Source organism: Pinus tabuliformis, chromosome 8 (genome assembly GCF_031772625.1).
Source record: "Pinus tabuliformis cultivar Carrire ecotype Pingquan chromosome 8, CPIR1, whole genome shotgun sequence".
NCBI lineage: Eukaryota > Viridiplantae > Streptophyta > Pinopsida > Pinales > Pinaceae > Pinus > Pinus tabuliformis.
The window spans coordinates 728000779-728007232 of record NC_142294.1 but is presented as its reverse complement, the minus strand read 5'-3'; positions in this window follow the sequence as shown (position 1 = coordinate 728007232).

Sequence of the window (6454 nt, the reverse complement as noted above, 5' to 3'; positions counted from 1 at the left end):
CCTTCTTTCTTCTCCCCGTGCAAATGAATTGAAGCTTTATTTATTAATTAGAGGGCGGAGTTTACCAAGGAAGTGCCATTGGCGTGTTGGTTTGGACGTTGGTGCCAAAGGCGGGAGGTTGGGGGATCAAATCCTGACCCTGCCAAAATCCACGGGGTTTTGTTGTTTGTTTTAACTGTTATGTGATATATATATGGGCGCATTGTATTTTTTACTGAGTGGTTTATAACGATTATAACAAAGTGTTATGTTGTTGGTGTGGTGTAACCATTATATGGTTAGCGTAATGCCACATGGGGTCACCCGGTGGGCACCGGCCCACTTGGGCCGGGCGGGTTCAATCCCCGTCTGCTCCACTATTTAATGCAATATGTGCATGGGGTGGGGGCGTGGACTAGGTCCACCGGAGGTGGCCCGCCCACCGCCCATTTACGTTTGTTATGGTGGTTGGGGCCTGCCGGCCTATTTTTAATAATAAAAAAAAAATATTCATATGTTTGGTTACCGGGTCCGGTGGAAGTGGCGGGGGTCATGGCCTGACACCTATTTTTTTTTTTAATATTTTTGTTTTATAACAATAATTGGACATTTTCGAATTTGCCAATTTTTTTAAGAGTCATTGGGTGTTTTAAAGAGGCAACAATTTCACCTGCCTGGTGGCCGGATTCTAGTGACCGCTATCGGTGCAATTTGTAGGACCATTAAATCTAGCCCACTGCTCAACTTTGACTGGCTCTATCTCCTCCATACGAGCTCGGGTTTGAGTGTCGTTCACACCGTTGTAATCAGGGCGACGAGCACTTCGATCTGGTGCTGGTTTGGGAGCATTCTGACCACTTTGAATTTTGACCCTTCCCAAGTCCTCTTGGACTTCCGCATTTTTCTGGAGCCACCTAGATCATCTGACAAATAACCTACATAACTATATTTCCCACTTAAACACAACTTTCACATAGGTAAGTCGAAGCAAAACTCATAATGTTGTATGAAATATGAAGTATAAATATTTAAGCTCAAATCAAAGATATAATAATGCAAAAATGTGTAAAATCATTAAATAAACAATCTACAATTTGAATCAATCAGATTGGCCAATAAATGAAGCATTGGCGTGCATTTTAGTGAAGTAAGGGAGTTTTGCTTTGCTTAAAAAAAATGCAAGCTCAACCTTCATTTCAAGGCCAAATTAAATGATTCAACTTTGAGAGTACTTTTTTTTTCTTCTCGTAATTAACATAAATTTTGCACATAGAATTTTTTGTTGTGCAAAAATATGCCAAATTGGATTGAATTTGCAGGGTTAAAGTCAAGGTTTGTGTGCCTCAAATAAATGCACACTAGGACCTATACTTAATTGACTATGTGATAATGATCATTCCAACCTAAATATAAAACCATTTTACGCAACATATCATAGTCATTTTCATAAAGGAAATGTTATACATTGAAATCCAAGTCTTTCGGAATAGCAATTGATGATATCTACCAATGATCACAGTCGGAACAAATATGAACTCCTAGGCCAAACCAATTACACTTTTGGTAATGAAATTTTAAATGGGACATGGTTGGAAAATTCCTAACCTTAGGATATAACATTGCATCATGTCTGACAAATATCCTACATAACTATGTTTCCCACTTATACACAACTTTCACATAGGGCAAATCGAAGCAAAAAACAACTTTCACATAGGGAACGTCGAAGCAAAACTTAGAATGTTGTATGAAATCTGAAGTATAAATATTTAAGCTCAAAGTAAAGATACATCAATGGAAAAGTTTGTAAAATTATTAAATAAACAATCTACGATTTGAATCAATCAAATTTGCCAATAAATGAGTCATAGGCATGCATTTTAGTGAAGTAAGGCAATTTTGGCCTGCTTCACCAAAATGCACACAAAACTGTCATTTCAATGACAAATTGAACGATTCAATTTGGAGAGTACTTTTTCTAACTCATAATTAACATTAATTTTGCACACAGAAATTTCCATTGTGCAAGAATATGCCAAATTGGATCAATTTTGTAAGGTTAAAGTCAAGGTTTGTGTGCCTCAAATAAATGCACACCAGAACCTGTACTTAATTGATTGTGCGATAATGATCATTCCAACCTAAATATAAAACCATTTTATGTAACTATTAGACCTCTATAATACTAGTGATTCCCCCATTACTATTGTCATTGTAGCGCTTATTGTTATTATTGTGCCCCTATTGTCCCCATATTATTATTACTGTGCCCCATAGAAGCCCACTATTGTTATTGTTGTGCCCTTATATTATTATTGTTATGTCGGCTTTGGTTATATTGTGACCCCTTAGACTCCTGTATATAGAAATGAGGTTTAGTCATTTGTATCATCCAATAATTGTTCATTTGTGTAATGTAAAGGAGGTTGCCCCCTTGAAGAGGCTGATTTTGAAGACATTGATCTATCTTTTCTTCTATTTTGTGAGCTGGTTGCATAACATTTGGTATCAGAGCTTAGATTCTAGGGTTTCGCTGCTTCGAACAAGTTATCGTGCTATTTTCGCTATAACTTTTTTTGTGCGACATTTCAAAAGCTACAAAAAAAACCATTTTAGACGAAATTTCTCTGAACCTCAGGTCCGATCTTTTCTCGCTATATTTTCAGAGACATGATCCAAGGAAGTTAGGGTTTTGTCAAGATCCCGAATTATATCTCAAACAAGTGACCTTGGTAGAATGTCATAACTTTATCTTTGAGTATCCTATTTGAATTGTGTAAGAATTTACAAAAAGAGAACATACTGTAGTTTTCTGTGCATCGTTTTCAGGTCTGAAGGTTGAAACAGTGACACGTGGCACTTCGTACAAGTTCGCTCTATTGAAAAAGGGTATAATCAGGTCATCTTGGGAGATTGGGCATAAATCTTTCTTGGAGAATCCAATTTCGATCAAATTGGTGGCGTTGGAAAGAGGACTCATAGGTATACAACAGCTAACAATTTTAGACTTTGAAGATCCGAAATTTCAGAGATGCCTTAGCTTCAATATCGAGCTCCTACAAAGTGAAAAAAGGTGTGTAGTTTTTGTTTGTTTGTTTGTTTGTTTTGTTTTGTTTTTTTTTTTTAATTTTGCATAGCTTGGTTTGAAAAATTAGTTTGAAGGAATTAAAATGGCACAGTGAAGCATAATTATCATTTGTTGATGCCCCGAAGAAAGAAAATGGAAACACTTAGTAAGCAACTTGAAAGCTCTAGCATGACTCATGAAGAAGAGGAAGAAATGCAACATGATATATCAAAATTACGAGACCAAGTGCAACAAAATTCATTCTCACAAAAAGTAATAGAAGCTAAGATGGATGGCGTGGAAGATAAGATGGATGGTCTAAAGAAAGACTTGGAAGCTAAGATGAATGATGTGGAAGCTAATATGGATGGTTTAAAGAAAGGCATGGAAGCTAAGATGGATGGTGTGGAAGTTAAGATGAATGACATGGAAGCTAAGATGGAAGGCAAAATGGAAGAATTGAAGACATATTTGAGAATGTTGCTACAAGAAATGTTTACTAATGGTGAAAGGGTAGTAAAGGAAACTCATGATGAGAACAAAAGAAATGTTAATCATTATTTCATAGACTCTAATGTTGGATTGAAGACCCACCATGTTCCAAAGATCGATATGAGGAAGTTTGATGGCAAGGATCCCGTAACATGGATACTACAGATGAAGCAATATTTTGATCTCCATAATGTGCAAAACACACAAAAGGTATGCATTGCAACTTTATATTTGGAATCAAATCAGTTTGTATGGTATCGATCACTTTGCTCTCGTAAACAAATTGTCACTTTGGCAATTTTTACGGAAGAAATGATAGCAGATTATGAGGATACAAAAAGCAACACCTTTTTTAGCCAATTGATAAATCTCAAACAAACGGGTTCAATGATGGAGCATATTGAGGACTTCTAGAAATTGAATATAAGGGTAAAATATATTCCAGAGGAGCATAGGATTGATGTGTTCATAGGGACTTTAAAGGGTAACATCCAACATGAGGTTCACCTTTGGGAACCTGATTCATTGGAGAAGGCATTCAAGTTGACAAGAAAAATGGAAAGAAAAGTTATGGCAACCAAGAAGCCTACCACTCACAAATATAGAGACGGAAGTGTTGTTTCCCCTAGCCTTCCACAACCAACAAGGTTGACACCACAACAGTTGGAAGAAAAAAGAGCAAAAGGGCTTTGTTACAGTTGTGACAACAAATACACTAAAAGTCATAAGTGTGATGAGAAGAAATTATTTTACATAGATTGTGAAGAGGAGGAAGAAAAGAAACAAGAAATGTCAAAAGAAGAGAATATACACCAGCCTAGAGAAAGAAGAAATGAATCCGACCATATCTTGTAATGCATTGGCTGGAATTACCACTCTTCAAACTATCGAGATAGAAGGACATATCAAGAAGAAAAATGTAATAGTGTTGATTGATTCGGGAACTACCCATAATTTTATTCATTGTAAGATAGTCAAGGAACTGAATTGTTTCCTATATCCAACACCAGAGTGTCAAGTGATGGTTGCAAGTGGAGGAACCATAAATTGCTTTGGAAAGTTCCATAATATCAAGCTATCCATGGGAGAATATGTATTGAATAGCCCAATGCTTTCCATTCCAATGGGTGGTGCTGATGTTGTACTAGGAGTCCAATGGCTACAATAACTTTTAATTTTTAAGAACTTTTCATGAAATTTTGTTCGGAAGGAAAGGAAGTTGAATTAAGGGGTATCGTAGGGAAACTGGGAAAGATAATAAGCTCTAACAGAATGACAAAGCTTCTAAAGAAATAACAACGAGGCGTAATTGCACAATTGTGTTTTCTAGAGGTTCCCACATCGAAATCATCTATTTCTCGAGATCTCCAAAAAGTCTTGGACAATCATTCCAACGTATTTGAGACTCCCAAAGGCCTCCCACCTATTTGTGATCATGATCATCCTATTCATTTGATTCCAGGAAGTGTTCCTCCAAACACCAGGCCTTACAGATATCCCTATGCCCAAAAGAGATTGAATGTATGGTTGCAGAAATGCTAGAGGTTGGTATAATTCAACCTAGTCAAAGTTATTTCTCTGCTCCAGTATTATTGGTGCACAAGAAGGATGGATCATGGTGCATGTGTCCGGATTATAGGGAGCTCAACAAGCTCACTATTAAAGATAAATTTCCCATTCCTGTCATTAATGAATTATTGGATGAATTGCATGGATCAATTTACTTCACCAAGTTGGATCTTCGTTTAGGATATCATCAAATTAGAATGAAGACTGAAGACATTCCGAAAACAACATTTAGAACTCATGAGGGTCATTATGAATTTTTGGTCATGCCTTTTGGCCTTACCAATGCACATTCTACATTTCAAGGTTTGATGAATTCAATTTTCAAACCCTTCCTTCGAAAATTTGTGTTAGTATTTTTTGATGATATACTAATCTACAACAAGTCTTGGAAGGATCATGTTCAACATGTTGACAGGGTGCTCAAACTATTGGAGGAGAAACAATTATATGCAAAAAGCTCCAAATGTTTCTTTGGAGTACAAGAGGTGGAATATCTGGGTCATATTGTATCTCATGAAGGTGTTAAGGTAGACCCTAGCAAAATTAAAGCCATTAAGGAATGGAAAATCCCCACATCCATAAAGCATCTGCGAGGATTTCTCGGGTTGACAGGGTATTATCGCAAGTTTGTTAAGAATCATGGGAGAATATCAGCACCTCTAACAACATTATTGAAGAAAGATGCATTTTCATGGACTCCAGAAGCAACAAAGGCCTTTGAACATCTTAAAGAGGCAATGTGCCAAGCATCGGTCTTAGCTACACCCGACTTCACAAAAACCTTTCTTGTGGAATGTGATGCCTTAGGAAATGGAATTGGTGATGTTTTAATGCAAAAAGAAAGACCCATTGCTTTCGAAAGTCGTCCAATCAAAGGAAAGTATTTACACAAAGATATTTATGAGAAGGAAATGTTAGAAATACTACATGCACTTAAGAAATCACGACCCTAACTAATGGGAAGACACTTCAAGGTAAAAACAGATCATGATAGTAGTAAATACTTTTTAGAAGAAAGATTAATTCAGAAGAGCAGCAAAAGTGGGTCACAAAGATGTAGGGTTATGACTTTGAAATCATCTACAAAAAAGGGAATAAAAATGTTGTGGCAGATGCACTCTCAAGAAAGGATGAGGATGTGGAAGTATTGCTTTGCACCATTTCTATTATCCAACCAGATTGCATAAACGATGAAAGGGAGGAACGAAAGAATGACGAAGAAGTGTGAGCACTCATTCAAAAGATACAACAAGATCCTAGTACATTTGATACATGTAGCTGGGAAAAAGATTCGTTATGGTACAAAGATCGCTTATACCTATGTAAGAATTCCCAACTCAAACAAAA